Consider the following 21,371-nt stretch of genomic DNA (forward strand, 5'->3'; position numbering starts at 1 on the left):
GCGACTGTCTGTGTCTGGAAAACTCTGCCCATGGCTCAAATATTTCTGCCCCTAGTCTGGGGGAGGGGTGTGCCAGTTATTCAGTGGAACACTACTCAACTGTTAAGAGAAAGGAGAGCCAAAGGTGAATGGAATGAGTTGGGAATAATCACACTGAGTAGACAACCTCGACCCAGAAAGAAGATAAACTTTTGGCATGGAACAGAAAGAACAGGCAGGGACGACTAACACCAAAGATAAAGAAATAATATGAAAATCTGCTGCTGTAGAAGCTTCTCAAAACACACCCACACATACACACACACATGCAAATACACACACAGTGGAGTTACCTTATAATGGGGTAACTAGATTCCACAGGATAATAAATGAAAACCCCAGAGCCGGGAATGGGGTACTTCTTCAGAGTTGTTGATCAATGAGATCCCATTGACCCCCAAACATTGAATTTTGATTTATAAGCAATTCTCCTAAGTGCAGCTTGCTAACCCATTGTACCTTCGGAGGTATGATTTATATATGATTCTTGTCATAACAATTTTAAATGTGATTGGTGACTCACTTCTCGCCTGATAGTTGTAGGCACTCTCGCTGAAACAGAGATCCTCATGAATCCAGAACAAAACATCTTTGCTGATGCTGCCTCCTCTCAGAGACTGTAAGGGTTTTAAAATGTCTCCTGAAGAACACTTGCCTGAGCGAGCAGGCCTGGCTGGATGGCAGGCTCCCTTGCCTCTGAGTCTCTCCAGTCTGAGGGGAACAGGCTCTGCTCCACTTCCTCGTCTCTGCTCTCCTTTGTTCTGAGGGCCCACTTTGTAACTCAGAGGACACAGAACAACAGCCACCATGCTCAGCCTGTGTTTTGGCAAAAGAACTGCAGCCCAAGGACTGTTTCCACCCACTGACCCACTTCTGGGGAACTAGAGAGTCCTCAGCTGCTGAGGTCACCGCAGATATCTGCCTTCCTGGATACTGTGCATGAGCCAGAATTGGTGACTTCACATACTGTTCAGATTAGGAACAGGAAGAATGCTGGGGTTCTACAAGAGAAATTAGACGCCTTGGGAAGATGTTGGGGGTCACTAGAAGGTATGCCTTGGGCAAAGTCTTGAGGGGAGTGACTGCTGGATAATTCTGCCTGAAGAAAAATAAAACTAGGCAGACATTTGTCTTAGGAGAAAGAGACCATTAAACTTCCTTACACCAAGACTTAGAAGGACATGGCCAGTAAGGAGCTCAGGGCAATAATGAAGATGATGCTTTGGGGACAGTGCCTTGAACACTCTCTACTTGGTTTCTGGCTGTGTGTCTTATTGAAAATATCAGAACAGTGTTTCCCCAGTCCCAGTGGCCTCCAAGATGATCTTACGATTCCGAATCTCTTCCTTCTCTTGGCTGCCTCTTGCAGCTACCTATCACTTGTAGCTGCTCCATCTGTAGTGTAGGAGAAATTGCTTCTTCCTGAAGAAGTCAATTCTGGGTCATTGGCTCCATTGTCTCAAGAACCCTGCAAGGTCTCCCTGCATTGCTTTGACACTAGGTCACCTGGGATGGAATCATGAGTCATGGGTGCTCTACTATGGGCAGTTTTGTGATGGTGTGTCCACATTCACCAAGGTGGAGGAAGGACAGACATCACACCAATGTCTATGAAGTGCCAGTTGCTCTGCAGGTGGGCATCATTACTGCATCCCCAGCAAAGAAGGAGGTGAGTGAGTGCCCTGGTCACATAGCTGGTGAGTGAAATGGCTGTAACTCCATGTTCCATCCTTGTCTTTCTGGTTCTTCTCTTACCCAAAATTTTCCTTAATCCAAACTCTTTCAACATAGCATTCACACAGTCATGACACCGTGTCACAAATAAGGAATAAAATAATGACTTGGAGCTCAGGAACGCCTGACCCTGGTTATCTAATCCTGAGAGGCTATGCAAAATCAAGCCGTCAACCACTGGCTAGAGGCCTGGGACAAAGTGTCAGCTTCTTGCCACAAAGTATTCATTGACAACACAAGCCCAACAACTGTGTCTCTTTATAGATACCTTAAGATAGAGTGAAATTCCTTGATTGAAAGTCATTGGTATTTACAGGCATAGTTTTGCCGTGCGATTTATAATTTGGTCTTAATAATAAAATCCCAGAGTCAGATATTAGGGGGTGGAAGCTGAAAGATCAGAGAAGCAGAACAGCAGCCACTAGAGAGACCACAAACCGAACAGATATCCTGTCTCTACAAGTCTTCAGATGAATGCTCTGTCATCCTGTCTCTGCCTGCCTTATATTCTTTTTTTATTTATATATTTATTTGTTAAAGATTTCTGTCTCTTCCCCTCCGCCACCTCCCATTTCCCTCCCCCTCCCCCAATCAAGTCCCCTTCCCTCGTCAGCCCAAAGAGCAATCAGGGTTCCCTGCCCTGTGGGAAGTCCAAGGACCACCCACCTCCCTCCAGGTCTAGTAAGGTGAGCATCCACGAAACTGCCTAGGTTCCCACAAAGCCAATACGTGCAGTAGGATCAAAAACCCATTGCCATTGTTCTTGAGTTCTTGGTAGTCCTCCTTGTCCGCTATGTTTAGCAAGACCGGTTTTATCCCGGGTTTTTTTTCAGACCCAGGCCAGCTGGCCTTGGTGAGTTCCCAATTGAACATCCCCATTGTCTCAGTTTCTGGGTGCACCCCTCGCGGTCCTGAGTTCCTTGCTAATGCTCTCTCTCCTTATGCTCCTGATTTGGACCTTGAGATTTCAGTCCGGTGCTCCAATGTGGGTCTCTGTCTCTGTCTCCTTTCATCGCCTGATGAAGGTTAATGTTCGGGAGGATGCCTATATGTTTTTCTTTGGGTTCTCCTTCTTATTTAGCTTCTCTAAGATCACGAATTATAGGCTCAATGTCCTTTATTTATGGCTAGAAACCAAATATGAGTGAGTACATCCCATGTGTTCATAGCAGCATTGTTTGTAATAGCCGGAACCTGAAAACAACCTAGATGCCCTTCAATTGAAGAATGGATGAAGAAAGTATGGAATATATACATATTAGAGTACTACTCAGCAGTAAAAAACAAGGATTTCTTGAAGTTTGCAGGCAAATGGATGGAAATAGAAAACACTATCCTGAGTGAGGTAAGCCAGACCCAAAAAGAGGAACATGGGATGTACTCACTCATATTTGGTTTCTTGCCTTATATTCTTGTCTCCACCTCCCTTGTGCTGGGATTAAAGGTATGAGCCTTTTCTGGCTGGCTCTGTTTCTCTTTTAGACTGATTCAATCTGGGGTAGCTCATGGATGACCTTGAATTCCTGATCTTTCTGCTCAATCCTCCCATGTGTTGGGATTAAACGTGTGTGCCTTTAATTAAACACAGTTTGATGTAATGAATGAACCCATTGTAAGAATCTTGAAATAAGTTTTATCTCAAGAATTTTCTCCCCTTATGGTGTGAAATTCACCGAGAGTTGACACATCATCCAGGGGAAGAAGGAAGTGCATCTGTGTAAGAGCGAGAGGATAGATTTCTGTGCAACAGGCTTGCGGGGCTGTGCAGGCTCTGGAAGACCCCCTTGCGGGGCTGTGCAGGCTCTGGAAGACCCCCTTGCGGGGCTGTGCAGGCTCTGGAAGACCCCTTGCAGGGCAGGTGATATCTGCACTGTAGAGGAGTTGCTCACAAACCATACATCTATTTTCTCACTGGAACAGGGGGAACCTTTTCTGTAGAAGGAAAGGGCTTTTCACCAGGGTTCCTTTGGGGGTGCCTGCCTTCTCTTGCCTTTCTGTGATCAGCAGCTTCCCTTCCTGCCCCAAATGTACAGCTGCAGCCAGAACATGGGGCTGTTTCTAAAGTGAAGTGATAAGGACCATCCTGCACTGGTTCGGCCAGATAATTCAAGAGGAAGCAATCACTGTAAGCGCATGTCGGGGCTATTTCAGTTTATCGTGACACAGAAAACTAAAATAGTTCAATTTTTGCAAGGAATAGCTGACTCATCAGCCCATAGACACTGCGGTGGAAGGAAAAGAACCTGAGAAGCAGCTGCCTTCCTCCTCCTCTTCCTCATCTTCTTCCTCTTGTCTGTCTCTTTCCATGTTAAAAGGATAGTCAGCAACTCCCAATTCACTTTTTAAAATTAATTTTCATACACTGTATTTTGATCATATTCTTTCCCTTCCCCCAGTTCTTCCCAGATCCTTCCACCTACTCACCCAATTTTATGTTCTTTCTTTCTCTTTTAAAACATACACATGTGGATGTACACAGACACACAAAGACAAAAAAAAGTACAAAACACACGGGGACACGGGGACTTTTTGTGTTAATGAGCAACTCCTGGGCATGGGGCCTGCCCTAAAATGTGGTTGATATATCCGGAGATACTCTATTGATGAAACCTGGTTCTTTTTCTTCCAGCAAGCATCAATTACAAATAGCTTCTCGTTTAAGTAGGGGACTCTGTGCCCACTTCCATTTCTCTGTGCTGGGGTTTTGTATGGTTTGAATTTATGCAGGTCTGTGCATGCTGTCACCGTCTCTGTGAGTTCATGTCTATATCAGCCTGGTTCTATCTGGAAGAATATTGTTCCCTTGGAGGCATCTGCCACCTCTGACTCTCATCATTTTTCTGCCTCTTCTGCCACATATATCACCCCAGACCAGCCCTTATGATAGAGAGCAATATTCACTTGGTACCCAGGACAATCTGGGCACTTGTCTGGGCTGCAGAGGCTCAGTAGGAAAGAGACTGACTGAATCACTACTCATAGGAGGTCCGGGACAAGCAAATGGAAAAACACTGTGTCCTGAGTTACATGTTTACAAGACCATGTTTTATATTATACAGTTTCAGAAAATAACTCTCAACTGTATAAATCAGTAGAGGAACTCACTTGGGGTGGGGTTGTCCAGAATAATCTCTCTGGAAGCAATGGCCACAGCTCTCCACCTGGATTTGTTTGTGAAGATCCTACCTTGAATTGTACTGGACACGTAGGGGACAAGAGAGAGGTGGCACCAAAATCTCTGGTCAATCAGTATCTCCATGTGGTCAGTTTCTCATTGGCACCATTGTCCACTTGGTTCATTCTTAAAAAGTAGATGCCCTTCAAATCCTAGGCAGCCTTCCCTCCCTCACCCAGCAGTGAGAATTCTCTGTGCATTTCCATTTATATGTCTTATTTTCAGCTAGATTAACAGCTGCCCAGGGATAGTAGCTTAAGTTCCAGCACACAGCAGGAATTAAATAAGTGTTGCCTCAAGTGAAATCAAACCAAGTTAAAGATGCCAACATTATTTTTTTTCCAAATAGGTACATTTCCTTCAAGATACATTCACCAAGTCACAGTGTGAATGCCGAGTCTAGGGACAAAGAAGAGATAAGCCGGTCAGAGGCAAGGCTTGACAATGATGTCACATGGCAATCTCCTGCTCAGTTTGATGTTCTTGGCTGACTCATTCTCCCTACATGCTTGACTGGAGGGAACATCCTACCAAGCCCAGAAGACCTGATAGAGGCTCTTAGTCACCCCCCTGAGATTAGACAAATCCCTCCGGAGTCACACACCGGAAATTAACAGCCCTGCAGAAGTACCTTTCGCTGCGGGGAGGCATGTGCGAAAGAGAAGTCTCAAAGCTGGGTGGTATGCATAGCAATTAACAGAAACAAATGGAGCAGGGTAAGGAGGAGGCAGGGAGACAAAACCATAACACACACGTGTGCTGTTTCAGACATAGGATGCGAAGAGCCTGCAGCTCCTGGTCCTTAGCTGGGAACAGCTAGTCAGAAAGTTTTGTGCACGGAAGAGCGGATGCTATGTGGTGTGAGGAGAGATGGATAAAAATGTGGTGTGAGACCCAACATATCAGAACCCAGAATGCCCAGGAGAAACATGAATCTGGGTTTAAAGGACAATGGAGGGCACTCCCTTTTCCAGTGAGAAGTAAGAGTAGGAGATGACTTGCTGGCCTTACAACCACTTCAGGGATTCTGATGTTGCTTTCAGTGCTCAGATCTTCACCTTTCTGACTCTAACATGTGTCTTTCCCGTCTCTGTTCTGAACTCAAATGAGCAAGCACTTAGTGACATCCATCGCACGTGAAACGTTAAAGTGGCGTTTATCTCAGCAGACATGGGCAGGGACAAGGATGTTTAAAATTAGTCTTGGGTGCTGTCAAGCTATGCACCAAACTCTTGCTGCAAAATCTGGGGAGCACCTGCATGTGCTCGACCTAGAAGTTGGGTGCACAGGAACCTGGTCATGGAGAGAAGAAACAGGGAGAGCTTCATACGGGAAGTACCCCTTCCCCCCTGCTTGTAGGTGCAGAAAAAGTTAATAATGTTGTCATTCCAATATAGGACCATCGAGACAGATAGACACTAGCAGAAAGCCTGGTCCCTGACTTTAGTTTGGGGTCCAAGAAGCCTGGCACTCACCAACACGGACTACATGGATTCCTACCCTCGCCGGAGCTCAGATGAAAAAAGAATCAAACAAAAACTTAAAGAGGGTTTGACCCTAATCACTCCTCTATGAATGGCTAAAACTGAAACAATTGTAGTTATAGATGAAATCATGAAGCTAAAGATAAATGTGAGAGATGAAAGTAAAATAATAGAATTGTGTTTTACAAGTCTAACAGACCGAACCCCCATGTGTGTATATGTGTGCATGTTTGAAATGCTATGGTAAGTGGACTTTTGTGAGTTGTAGTTGTAGTTTATTAGCTTTGCCTGCAGAATATCCTGTGTCCAATCCAAGTGCCACCGAGGAAACCTAAATTAATTATGTTTTTAGTGGCATTTTTCTTCTGACTCTTTTTCCCCATGTTTTTCAGTTTGTGCACATCTCAAACCTTGGTCCACCAGTCACTTCTGTCTCCTATCCACTTCCTCCTCTGTGCACCTCACTTCCTCTTCTATGCCCACCACTTCCTCCTCTGTGCACCACACTTCCTCCTCTGTGCACCTCACTTCCTCTTCTATGCCCACCACTTCCTCCTCTGTGCACCCCACTTCCTCCTCCGTGTACTCCACTTCCTCCTCTGTGCACCTCACTTCCTCCTCTGTGCATCCCACTTCCTGTTGGGGAATATTATTTTTAGGTGTGTGACTTTTGTTTCTGCTGCATTTGTTTAACTCTGTGAATCTGTGTTAATTACTGTGCCTGTCTAACACACCTGATGGTCCGAATAAAGAGATGAACGGCCAATAGTGACGCAGGAGCAAGGATAGGCAGGGCTGGTGGGCAAAGAGGATAAATAGAAGGCGAAATCTGGGAGGAGAGTGAACAGGAGCAAGAAAACAAGGAGAGGAGGACTCCAGGGACCAGCCAGCCACAGAGTAAGAAGGAAAGTAGGATGAACAGAAGAACGAGAAAAGCCCAGAGGGGAAAGGTAGATGGGATAATTTAAATTAAGAAAAGCTGGCAATAAACCAGTCAAGCTAAGGCCAGGCATTCGTAACTAAGAATAAGCCTCTGTGCGTGATTTATTTGGAATCTGGGTGGTGGGACCCCAAAAAGCAAAAAGAGTAAAATATCCCACTTCACTTCCTCCTCTATGTACCCCATTCCCTCTTCTGTGCTCCCCACTTCCTCCTGTGTGCACCTCACTTCCTCTTCTTGCACTCCACTTCCTCCTCTGTGCACCCCACTTCCTCTATGTACCCCATTCCCTCCTCTATGCACCCCACTTCCTCCTCTGTGCACCCCATTTCCTCCCAGAGAGATGTCAGAAATCCCAGCCCCCAGCTTTACAACCACAGACTAAGACAGGAAGGCTGAGGTGAAGTCATCTAAGCCATTTCCTTCTAACACCATGAAGGAAGAGCAAGAACTGAGAGAAGGAGCAGGAGGCAAGCTTTAAAGGAGATGCTGCCTGAGCTGAGCCCTGGAGGTCCACTAGGCACACAGAGGGTAAATGGAGAGGAATCGCACCTAAATTACAGTACAGGTGCATGGCTGGATGCAATGACCTTGCCCTCTTAGCTGGTAAGATTTTTAACTTCTTTTTTAATTAACATAAATATATTCAAGCAACTGATGTTTTATAATTAAAAACTCAACCCCTGCAGTGTGCATACCCCTTTTCTGGCACGTGTCATGCCGTGTGTCCATTGCTCTTAGAGAATCCTGCCACATCATCAGATTGCACTGTATGGATATGCTCCAACTGGCCTAGTCAGCTGAGGACAGACAGCTGGGTTGCTCATTTGGCTACTGTGAGAAATGGCTTTGTACATCTCCTGTGCACTTGGGACTCCACTTCTCCTGGGTTTACACCTGGGATTTAGGAGCACAGACACCAAAAATTTTGGAAGCTGTCCAACAACCAGACATCAAAGTTCCTATAACCAACTATGTCCCCACCCCCAATACCCAAAGGAGTTTGCTTTTCAATTATAAGTTGTTTTACATATGGCTCTTATAGATTTCGTCTTCCATCTGTGGTCATCTGTGATTTTTGTGAGCATGAATTTCAGTCTTAATTCACAGTGTGTATTGGTCTCTTATGGAATGGTCAGTACTACTGCTGTGCAGAGAAAGCTTAGGCCTTTAAGAACCGGAGCGTTTTCCCTTGTGTTTTCTGAAAGTTGTTTCTTTTCACAGTTCAACTTTAATCCACTAAAATCCATCCTTCTGCAAGGTCTGACTTTCTTTCTACAGAGATATCCAAGCAATTTTCTTCGTGGAAAGACTGTTTCTTGAGCCTGCTCCTGGGCTCTTTTCCTTCGGTTTGCTTGCTTTGTCTAATTCTGATGTGTTAGGGACTTTGTTTTATCTTTTATATTACATTACTCTATATTAATTGTATTATGTTTTATTAGTTATATTTTTATCTCTTAGAAGTCTGCTTGTTTCCTAATGAGAGGCAGACAGCATGATCTGGACAGAAGGGGCTGGGGAGTGGGAGGAGCAGAGGGAGGAGAACCATGTCAGGATATACTATGTGAGGAAAACATCAACTTTCAATAAAAGGGTAAAAAAATAAAATTAAATTTATGGAAAGAATATCTAAAGGTGGGAAGAGAAGAAGGGAGGAAGAAAAAGAAGGCAAGGGGAGGGGGAAGATGGGGAGGAAGAGGAGGAGAAAGAGGAGAAAGTAGAAGGAGAAGAAAAGAAGGAAGGGAAAAGAAAAGAAAAAAATATATGAATGTTAAGTCAGGAATGATACTGGTGCTGACCATGAAGAGGCGCATACAGTAAAGGAGAAAGGCACTAGAGGAAATCCACACACTGAGATGCATCTCCAAACTGAGATGACATGTAAAAACTGGAATAGAAAAAACAGAAAATCTAAAGATTTTTATATATACTAAATAAATCTCCAGGTTTGCATAGTTTTTGTTGGTTAATTCTTTCAAGCACTCAAGAAATAAACACCAAGAATTTTTTTACAAACCCTTCCAGGAAATAAAAAGGAAAAGAGATCAAACTTAACTGTTTGAAGGACCCAATTCTACACTGATGCCAAAGTTGACAGGAAGTGAAACAAAGTGAAAAATTTCACTTCCTCTTTTCATAAATACAGAAGTCCGAATTATGGTATTAGCAACCAAGTAAGGTAATTGGCAACTAAGATCTCAGCCACTAAGCAATATAATCAATAACTAACTAAGATAATCTCTAACTAAGATCATCTATAACCAACTAAGATAATCTATAATTTAGGTCATCTAACCAAGTAAAATGACCTATAAGCAAGTAAGATAATCTATAACTAAGTATGATAATTCATAACTAAGATAATCTATAACTGAGATCATCTATAACCAAGTAAGATAACCTGTAACCAAGTAAGGTAATCTGTAACTAAGACAACCTATAACCAAGTAAGATAATCTATAACCTAGTTAAAAGAGCCACCTTAGTGTTCGCAAGAGACTTGAACCTAGAGTGGCTCCCAGGAGCCCAAGGTGATGTCCCCAGTTAGTCCCTTGGGAAGCTGAGGATAGGGAACCTGAACTGACCCTATCCTATAGCATTACTGACGAATATCTTTCATATCACCATAGAACCTTCATCTGGTGATGGATGGAGATAGAGACAGAGACCCACACTGGAGCACTGGACTGAGCTCCCAAGGTCCCAATGAGAAGCAGATGGAGGGAGAACACGAGCAAGGATGTCAGGACCACGGGGGGTGCACCCACCCACTGAGACAGTGGGGCTGATCTATTGGGAGCTCACCAAAGCCAGCTGGACTGTGACGGGAACAGCATGGGATAAAACCGGACTCTCTGATCATGGCGAACAATGAGGACTGATGAGAAGCCAAGGTCAATGGCAAGGGGTTTTGATCCTACTTCATGTTCTGGCTTGGTGGGAGCCTAGCCAGTTTGGATGTTCACCTTCCTAGACATGGAGGGAGGGGGGAGGACCTTGGACTTTCCACAGGGCAGGGAACCATGTCTGCTCTTTGGATAGGAGAGGGAGGGGGAGAGGAGTGGGGGGAGGGGGAGAAGAGAGGGGGGACGGGGAGAAGAGTGGGGAGAGGGGGAGGGAAATGGGAGGCTGGGAGGAGGCGGAATCTTTTTTTTTCTTATTCTCAATAAAATAATAAAATGGAAAAAAAAGATAATCTATAACCAAATAAGATAATCTATAATCAAATAAGATAATCTGTAACTAAGTAGGATCATCTATAACTAAATTCATCTATAGGCAAGCAAGAGTGCCGTCTAGAGCCTTAACAACTTGTTGCAACATTTAGACTCATTGGATCGAGTCCAACTGAGAAATCAGAATCCTTGCATTGTACAAGGATCAGAATGGAGGTAGAAGTTATATTTCTGTCACAGTAGTGGTAGATCAGTATTTGTTACAGTCAATGAGATCTTTGGGACAAAACTGATAGAATTCTGGAAGTAGAGATCATATCCTTGATTTGATCAAGGGTTTCCATAACAACCCTCAGCTCACACGCACTCTATAGCAAGGTCCTAAGAGCTGTGTCCACAGGCCAGCAAAAAGGACAAGGACACTCACAGGCACCAAGACACTCACCAGAGCGACTGAAGATGATACTGCAATTTGACATAGGTAAACAAATAAAAGAAAATTCAAATATGAAGAATGAAGATTAAATAGACATCAGTTCATTATTCAATGATTATGTTTTGTATAATCAAACTAAAATTATTTTGGTAAAAGTATTAAAATAAATAAACACATTTAACAAGCTTGCTAAATGGTAAGGAGGAATAGACGGTAAAATTTTAGAAGATATTTATGGTGGTTACAGAAACATGATAGCAAAATTTCTACACATATTTTGTCTTTCTGGGTCTGGGTACCTCACTCAATATAGTTTTTTCCAGATCCATCCATTTGTCTGCAAATTTCAAGATGTCATTATTTTTTTTATTGCTGTGTAGTACTCCATTGTGTAAATGTACCACATTTTCTTTATCCATTCTTGGGTTGAGGAGCATCTAGGCTGTTTCCAGATTCTGGCTATGACAAATAATGCTACTATAAACATAGTTGAGCACATGTCCTTGTAGTATGATTGAGCATCACTCATAAGTGGCTTCTAGACATAAAGCAAAGAAAAAACAGTCTACAGTCCCCAATCCCAGAGAACCTAGACAACAAAGAGGACCCTATGAGAGACATACATAGATTTACATAGGAGGAGAAAAAGACAAGATCTCCTGAGTAAATTGGGAGCATGGGGGTCATGGGAGAGGGTAGAATGAGAGGGGGGAGGGGGGAGGGAAGTTGAGAAAAAGGTATAGCTCAATAAAAGCAATTTTAAAAAAGAAATAAAGCACAAAACCTCTACAGAAAAAAACTACAAAATTTCTGCTGAAATCTTTCTTTTAAATTAAATAAGGATGAATTAGAAGTCTCTGTATAGAATAGCATCAGTACTCCCCAAATGGCCTAATTTTATACAATTTCAATAAAAACCCCAAGTTACATATATTCTGTTAAGTATATAGTCCTCTGTCTTTGTTGTGTTGTGTTAGGCACTGTGGGAATCTCACTGTGTGGCTCCCATCGCCCTGGAATCCACATGTAGCTGAAGTTGCATTTGAACTACAGCAATCTTGCCTTACCCTCCAGGAGCTGGAGTTAAGGTGTGAGCCTCTGCTCCTGGGGATCCTGTCAAAACTTTGTATACACATTTTATAAAACATGTACAAGGAGGTACTATCCTGACCACTGGATCCCTTACTCTATGTGCCTAGTTTCATCTCTTTCTATGAGATCTTTCTTAATGCTTTGTAGCTAGCTTTGGGGAATATTTTGTTACATAGTTCTTGCATTCATTGTGTTAGATTTATTTCTCCAAAGCTTGAAATGATATTGTATATTTTGTTTCCTTTTCCAGATATAGTTAAAAGAGTATGATGGACTATAGTAAAAAAAAAGGATATAAATCTAGTTAATAATAAAATTGTGTCATATATGAAAGGAAATGCTAATAATTTTCTTTGATTTAAGTTTTAAAATGTCCTCACAAAATTAATTTCATCCTACTTTAAATCATTGCTCTTTTATTATTTTGTAAGAAAAATTATCAGTAGCAAAAACTTGCACATGGATGCAGCTTGTCTATGAATAATTTGCAAAGTATTCTACACTTTTCCATTAAATTAGACTTCTAAGACTGAACTTGATGGAAATAATGGCCCAAACCAATGATTATTAATGAGAGAAGGTAAATTTCATGGGTATAGTAAGCTATCAGTACATGAAATCATCAGTAGAATATAAAGTTCCCGTTTAAAACGCTTCAGTGGAAATGATTTATGTAGTTAAAAAAGACAGTATATGATTAAAATTTTTCATAAGTTAGCTACATGGCAAAGGAGTTTGAGAAGGCTTGAGAAGAAGCAAGCCTAGGAATGTCTTATCAAGAAGACATTCTGGATACAAGACGAAGCTTCTCTGGTGATGGCTGAGAGAGGCTCTGATCTATGGGTGCAGCAGAATGTCAGTAGGGGTCATTTTCTTGCCACTTTAACAGGACAATAGCACTTGGGTTTCCCCTGATCCATGACCTAGCCAGTCTCAGGTTTTTGGCCACTCAAGCGATGCCAGGCATGGGTTCCATCTCTTGGCGAGGGTCTTTAATCCAATCAAATAGTGGTTGGTTACTCTGATGGCTTCATGCCACTATGGCACCTGTGTATCTCACAGGCAGGCCATCACTGTGGATCTCAGGCTTTGTAGCTGGGTTGCTGTTGTCTTTCTCCTCTAGTAGTGTCCACAGTAACTTCCAGTACGTAAACATTTGTCAGTGGGTGTGAAGTCCCTATGTAGGCACCAGCTTGTCTTTCCTGGGTTTAATGAGATGTGTAGGTATTGTCTTCAGCAGTAGGACCTTATGACCAGTTTTGAGGAAACAACCAAGGGTTTTGGCAACAGTCTGGATTATCTGAAAGTTTCCAAAAAGCCCCTTTGGCCAATTATTTAACTATATGTAACCCATTTGGGTCACTTGGTGTCAGAAAACCCCCCAAAAAGTCTAGTATTGTCACCCCCATTATTTGGTGGCTTCATTTACATTTCTTTCATATAGGTGTATATTTTAAGAAGCTTCTACATTATTGTTGAACCCTGCGAAATTTTTTTCCTGAATATGCAATGCAGGCATTCCTGTGACTGAACAGTGAGGTTAATTCTGTCTTATGATTTTCCGCCTTTCTCAACTGCTGCTTCCTCATAAAAGACCCACTGCCTCTCGCCAGGAAATGAAGCCCAACAGAATCATGTGACCCTCCTTTGCAACCTGGAAAAATGTCACTCCTGGGCTCAAATGAGGGCAATAAAAATTCATTTTTATGATTACTTACGCACTTGCAGCAGCAGAGGAACAAGAGAAGAATACAGTCTGTCCCGAAGGAGGTCTGAAAAGAGCAGGCATGGGACAGATGATTAACGAGCTTGTCAATGGCCACCAGCCATGCCTAGCTTAGCAAATGTGAGCTGAGGGTCCTCTGGGATCTGCGTCCTGGCCATTACTGCCAAATGGACAGCGGCCTCCTGGGCTAATTTAATGCTATGGGAGCTCCGGATTCCTGCTGCTTCGTGCATTGGCTGTTTAGAGTGGAGATGAGCTTAGCATTTAATCCAACAGCAGACACAAGTGACCTTTGTATACAAGAGGCCAAGGACATAAGAAAGTCATGGGTACACAGGCATTAACAGACCTGAAACCACACAATTTTGTAGAGGAAGCTGCAAGAGATGTTGACACCTCCAAGGTCACACAGCCAAACAGTGGAAGACCCTGCACATAGATCTAGCCTCTCCTTTCTTATCTACCAACTCTGGGCATCTGAACCCCAGACAGTGCAGAAGAACCCACAACAACTATGGATTATGATGGGGAGGGGTTGTAAAAGTTATACAAACACACATGCAAATGTGTAACACACATACTGCCATGTCCTGGCATCACTTAGGGCCCAGAATTCACTCTGGTGGTAACAAAGGAAAGAGGAAAGGACAGACAAATAGACACACATACAGGAAAGCTGGGGTAGGGTGGTCTGGGCTCTCCCATAGAGAAGTCTCGGTGTCTTAGAAGCTCAGTGTGTTTATTACACACATCAGAACAGGAAGGCAGGGTTATTGCAAACAGATAAATAAGGCGATGGATTTGGCCAAACCTCCGTAGGAGCAGTGTCTGTAGGGAAGCTGTCTTTCAGTCCTAAACATCTGGGGGGAGGGGAAGCTGGGCAACTTCTGCATACTGTTGAGGACCAGGAAGAGTAAAACCAAAAATCTATGTTAACTGGTTCAGTGACTCTGTTCCAGGAACTAGCTGACCATAAAGTTAGATTATAATCTTGAGAATAATCTTGAGAAATGGGGAGTTACCCCCTTGTGATTATCACTGGTATTTTCGAAATTTTCTAATGATGCCCTCCCTACCCCCTTTGGGTTGTGGTTTCTTCTCCTAAATACCCCCCTCCCAGATACTCGGGGTCGAACTCCTCTACCCCTGCTTGGCAAATGAGTTTCGCCCCAGCGCACTGGTTCCTGCCAATAAGCCTCCTGTGATTGCAGCAAGGACAGTCTCTAGTGAGTTCTTGGGGGGGGGTGTTATCCCGAGACTTGAGTGAGAGTCTCCCCACCTCCAGAGGTCTTTCGCTGTCGCCATCCACACAGGGACCAAAGGAAGGCTTTGCCAACCCTCTCAGCAGCACATGGGGGACACTTTGTCATTTCCGTGGAGTGGAGGCATTGGAACCCTGACTCCGTGGTGCCCATGTCAGTCCACTTTCACTGAGGACTTCAAACACTCAGGGCCTGCTCCACTCCCCTCATGCCATATCCTTTTAAACGCATAGGTGCTGCCATGGCGGATAAAACACAGGGTCATCTAGGAGCACCACCGAACTCACGTATTTCATCATAAAATAGCTCGTCAGTTAATGTTTATTTAAAATGAAACCATTTCCCTGGAATCGCTCTAGGCTAATATTATAAAATGCATTTTACTAAACAAGTCAGGGGCCATACTCCTGATGCTTACCCATCTCTAACTCACCACACAAGAACATTCGAGGTTCCCTTTCTTTCCCCAGGCTAAGACAATTGGGTCATCCTGTGGCTTTCACTCAATAGCCCCTCTGCACGGTGAGGAGCAAACACCCACGAGCCTTCCTGAAGGGCGCCAATTGCGGTACTGACTGCACAGCTAAGCGCTGGTATTGTACCTGTGAATCGCCATGTAAATGAGCACAGGATGTGCTGGAGAGAGCAGTCGTTTCATTAGGAAGCCAAGCTGGAGCTCTAAGCCGCTCAAATCCTTGTTCGCATCACAAATTACTTTTAATGCCTCTTTAAAACAGAGCAAACGAAGGAACAGAGTCATTATTTGTATCTAGAATAGAATTTCTTCCATTATTGACAAAGGACTCCATGAGTCCAGGTAGATAGAATATCATCTTTTCTTTTTTACAAATGAGGCGAATCAAGAGACCTTGGGTCACAGAGTCTTATATTGATGAATAATGTCTTCTTATTGGACATTCCCCAGGCAGGTTTACACGTGGGAACTATAACACTTAATAAGGCAGAAACCACAGCCTAAGGACCCACTATGTTTATTAAGTAGAAATTGCAGTGCTTCCATTACGGGAGCCAGTGTGACAGAAGTCAACGATCTTCGCATACTGATGATCTAAATGAGCTGAATTATTTTTAGATGAACCCGTAATCACTTAAAACCAGAACTGTATAGAGTCCATTGTCTCTCACACTGACCCAATACATAGGCAAACTATGCCTGTAAAACTCAAGTGCAAAGCTTGTCGGGGACCCGAAAGCCACAGAGAGCAGATACACTGGGGCCTTGACGCTAGACAGAGCTGTGCAGGCACGCTCAGCTGAGACCACCACTGGAGGACCAGGAAAGCAGATCTGCGCAGAAGAGGAATGTCAGCTAGGCCGTCCACCGTCACAGCTCCTCCCCGCACCCCACTGAAATGGAGCTGGGTGCTATGGATTTGGCAGAGGTCCATTGGCTTGCAGAAAATTAAGGAGCAACCACCTGATGACCCTTGCTACTCGTTCCTGCTGTTGGAGACTCGCCAACAGCTGAATTAAGGACCACACAGGGCGCAGCCGTAACAGTAGAAACAGCGGCGAGAATTGCTCCGTTTTACACTGAGTTTCTACATGTCAGGTCCCAGACAGGGTGCCCTGCTCTGTCACAATCACTCTGTGAGGTGTTTCTCCAATATATGTTAGATTAGTATAACAACGGTTAATAGCATTTCTAATTTTTTTAATTTTTCTTTCTTTCTTTTCTTTCTGCCCCCACCGGAAACAAGGTTTCTCTGTAGTCATGAATATCTTGAAACTCACTCTGTAGATCAGGTTGGTGTCAAACTCAGCAATTCATCTGCCTCAGCCTCTGGAGCACTGGGACTAAAGGCATAAGCCGCCACGCCCAGCTAGAATAACAGTACTTTAAAACAACAGGCATTTAAACAACAGGCATTTCCTCTCTTTCAGGTTGCATCTTCGTGGACAGGGATTGTTCCTTCTGAAGTCTCCTCCAGAACCAGAGGAGGAGCTGACTTTCCACCTTCACAGAGGTAGGTGAGACGGAGAGCTTAGGCCTAGGACTTTGAAGGGACACACAAGTCTCTGAGGCCAGGTGCTGTCGCTTGGTGCCTGCACGGGTGCTCGTTGGAGGAGACTGGAAACAGCAGGCTCTGAATTGGTGGAGGGGTAACAACTTTAAAAAGGAAAGCCAAGGCCAAACCTTCCTTTGTCCAGCAGCCTGTCAGTGTCTCACTAGCGCCCCCCAGAGAAATAACCCAGCAGGGAACAAGTAACAAAGCAGATACTTGTTTTGCAGAACCTTGGCTCAACAGAGCTAAGATGAAGCCAAAGGAATGCGATTCTATCAAAATCTGTCACTGAACAAGCAACTCCTCAGCTTAGAAGACTCTGAGTCGCGGGATTTGGCTCTACCTGTGCTCCTCTGAGATCAGCTGCGAACCAAGATACTTACTTTCCCTTGAAAGAAGCTTCAAGACACACACACAGGAGGAAACCATGCTGGGTACTAGAAACCTAGTCAGTTACCTGCGGTTAGGGACATCATAAGTCTTAGAAGAGAATCTACTTACCACCACATTGCCAGACCAGCGTAATTCTTTACTACATCCTAAGCCTTCTTCTTGTAAGCACAGGCCAGTGTAGCTCCCACCCCTGATCAAAGAAGCTCTCTGTACAGCAAATGGGAGCAACACACTCATTTCACTCCCGTAGGGTATTAGCTGCTCTTCTGTTGCTGTCATAGGAGGCCTCAACAAGAAGAAACTTAGATGAGAAAGGGGTTTCTTTTAGCTAACAAGTCCAAAGGGAGCCATCATATTGGGGAAGCCATGGCAGGAGGAACATGAGACCATCTTGGTCATCAGAATGAGCACTTTTCCACCATACATAGGGCGCAAAGAGAGAGCGGAAAAATGGGGCCAGACTGTATGCCTTCAAGGTTCACTCCCAGCGATGTACTTCACCTCCTAAAGGTCCCAAACCTTCCGAAAAGTACCACCAACTGGGGACCAACTATGAGCCTTTGTGAGGTGGATTTCATGTTGAAATCATAACAGCCAACAACTCAGACAGATGAGAGTCAAGTCATTTTCTAGACGTTAGAGAAACCATACTTAGGACCCTTTATGCAACCAAAGGCTACGAATAAGAGGATCGTGGGCTCTTGCTGCCTCAGTCCTGCAAATCTTCTGAGTCTGCTATGGGTTTCGGACAGGGCAACCATCATTATAACTTTCAAGGGGAGCTCCTGAATGCCTAACACCAAATGGGTTGTTTCTTTTCATCCAAAAAAGTGTCAAGCAGACTGATATTGTTCCCATGTGGATGAAATGTCTGACTACAAAAGCAGCCAGATAAGTTAGGCTTGTGGTGAGAGAGAGAGAGAGAGAGAGAGAGAGAGAGAGAGAGAGAGAGAGAGAGAGAGAGACATCATATACTTGTACATACACACATATACACACACACATCATATACATACATATACACATACAAATAGAGAGAGAGTATGTATATATGTGTATCCTTCTGCTAGCCCAGAGTGGGGAGGGCGGCTCACACTGTTGACACACTTTTTCCCATAAGGCTTATCATTTCCTGCCTGGTGGACTGTAGTTGGCACACAGTCTCCTTTTTAGCTCAGTTCTGAGTTCTGGGGTTGGTGCCTTTCTCACAGCTGTTGCCATTTGGGGCGGAATCAGCTGACCTAGGAAGAGTGTGGAGAAAGGGCCTCTGGTTGGAAGACTAAAATGGCCACACAGGTGCTCCCCAAAGCCAGGAAATGAGGTCGACGTGAGTCCTGAGCTTTCTGTGTGCTTTCATCTCAGACTCTGGCGGGAGACAGGAGAATAAAGACTTACAGAGAGTCGGCGGGAGGAAACATGACAGGCTCTAAAAGCTCAGTGAACCTCCTTCCTGCTCTGAGAAATAAGCCAATTGTCTTTGTCCACTTGGGCGGCTAAAACAACATTATCTGTAAAGAACAAGAGCGTGTTTCTGATCTTGGTGGAGGCTGAGAGTCCAGGACTGGGGTGGTGGCTCTTGGAGTTCTGCTGAGCTAGGGAGGCTGGGCCCTTCCACAAGCAAGGTCAAGGGTTAAACTCCTGCCAAGTTCTCTCAGAAGAGCGTGTGAGCCGTCTGTAAGGAAGGAGCCCTCGTGACTCAGTCACCTCTAAGAACCCCACGCCCCCTCAAAACTCCCATCCCTAACACCGGAATTGCAGAGGGGACGACGTTCAGACCATGGCAGCAGTTCGTCAGCAGAGTACAGACAAATACGGCGTGTCAGAATTCTAATAGGAGAAGCGGGGATGCATCCGCTCCAGTAAAGAGCGCCGGACACATCGCAGGCATCGATATATTGAAATCGCTCCTTGGGGAGGCTCTTCCACTGCCTTGCCTCCATCCTGGAAATCGATGGGTGCTATACTTCACCCACGTCCATGCCTGCAAGTGTCATTAATTAGCGGGGAGTTAAGCCGCTGGAATGTAACTCGCTTTCCATTATTCACATTCTTAGAAGGCTTCGAGGAGATTAATAATTCTTAAAGTTTTAAGGTGACTATTTCATATATTACATCCCATTCAGGAAGGAAAAAAAAATCTGACTTGATTTGTTTGATCTCCTTTTCACAGTAAATTTCACAATGTGTTCAAATCCTGCAAAGAAACTGAAGCTCAACACTCTGTTCTAATTTCAGAAAATTTCCACACAGCAATTGTGATCTCATGGTTCAGGCTCATTATTTCAGAGCCTCTCTCCCTCTCTGCAGTTACAGATGACAAGAGTTAATGTTAGAAATCCCTGCTATTGAGCTCTCTGTTTTAAGACTTGTGCTGGCAACTGGAGACATTTTTAAGAAACTAATTTACATAAAACTCTGTACAGCTTCTGACTCTCCACGGTGTGTCCCTCCCCCGCCCCCAGCTCTGCACTTTGCTTCTGACACATTGTCTGTTCTCTCAGCGCCTGGCCCTGATGCGGAGTCTCTGTTGTCCTCCTCTTCTAGTCCTCACCCCCGGGGACACCCCTCTCAGTTCTCCAAGTCTGTTTTGTCATTTTAAGCAGAAAAATAAGACTAACCCGAAAACCCTGTGTTTGATTCTGGGAGAGACAGAGCAGAGGAAGACAAGCTTAAGACAGAAACCATAACAGTATCCAGGGAAATAGCCCCCCCTTTCCATATGTGCGTGCGTGCACTGTGTGATGTGGGGTAACCTAGACATGGGGGTTCCTTTAAAGGTGTGAGGATAACAGCTGACATCTTCACAGTGACAGTTAAGCCAAACAATCAACACCTTCAATAAGGATGAGGAGTATGGGAGGGGACATTAAAAAAAAAAAAGCTGTACCCATTGAAGATATCTTGAAAGATAAAACCTCAGTTAAATCTTTCACACAGCAAAACTATTGAGTCCTTACAATAGTAACCTAAAAGATATTCCTAAGCCTATAGGTCAGAGAGAGAAGAATGTGTCCATTAAAAGGAAAATAAAAGCCAGGAAAATGGAATCTAAGCATAAATCCAACAGAAATCTGCAGTGTAAAAGTTTAGATGTATTTTGGGAAGCTACACTAATCATAAAAGCAAGATTAATACGAGTTCAAATGTTATAAAGATCTTCGTTAGCAGAGAGGATAAAAGGATTGAACTGTTTTAGAAGTAACCTTGCTATAATTGCTAGGAAAAAAATAATAAAAGTAGAAATGAATATAACTTGCAAATGAGGAAGATAAAAATTGTTATTGATAATAAAAAAGAAGTTCTGAGGGAAAAATGGATACAGAGAGAGCTTGACTAATATGCCACAGAGTACAATGAAACATCTAATCCCAGGTACCCAGCACTTCAGGGTCAACAGGATTGTGTGGTTATATCTTGTTTGTACTCCAACAAATAAAGTGGAGCTACCAACAAAGCCACACCTACGCCAAAAGGACCATATCTCCCAATATGTCACTCCTAAGGGCCATCCTTTCAAACACATGAGGCTATGGTGGTCATCCCTATTCAAACCACCACAGTGGGGAAAAGACTACAACAGCTTGTGTGAAAGGGAGAGGATATGGTCTTTGAGGCATAAGTTTTGCATAGGAAAATATCCATACATAACTGAGTAGGACTTACAAAATAATTCAGTAAATTTTAAGTTTGTTTGAGCAAAAATGTAGAAAACAAACTCATTTTAGAAGACAGCAAAAATGCTACAAAGCAAAAATGAAAACTTTTAACCATGACAGCAAGTCATGACGAAATAATTAAAACCATGCAATAACTTAGTAGGGAGGTTTTTGGATGCCATTAAGACATATTAGAAGAAAATGGAAATTTGACATCTAGCTCTACCTCAT

General features: G+C 43.7%; 1 long non-coding RNA gene across 1 annotated transcript; it reads left to right on the forward strand.

Moving 5' to 3' along the window:
- The first annotated feature begins 1,607 nt into the window (after nucleotides 1-1,607).
- On the forward strand, nucleotides 1,608-18,374 carry LOC126503193 (uncharacterized). The gene is made up of 3 exons (XR_007592209.1): nucleotides 1,608-1,708; nucleotides 16,970-17,052; nucleotides 17,319-18,374. It is a non-coding gene; the product is annotated as an uncharacterized lncRNA (long non-coding RNA).
- The last annotated feature ends 2,997 nt before the right edge of the window (nucleotides 18,375-21,371 follow it).

Source organism: Alexandromys fortis, unplaced genomic scaffold (assembly GCF_014885135.2).
Source record: "Alexandromys fortis isolate MF-2015 unplaced genomic scaffold, M_Fortis_MF-2015_v1.1 scaffold_52, whole genome shotgun sequence".
Classification (NCBI taxonomy): Eukaryota; Metazoa; Chordata; class Mammalia; order Rodentia; family Cricetidae; genus Alexandromys; species Alexandromys fortis.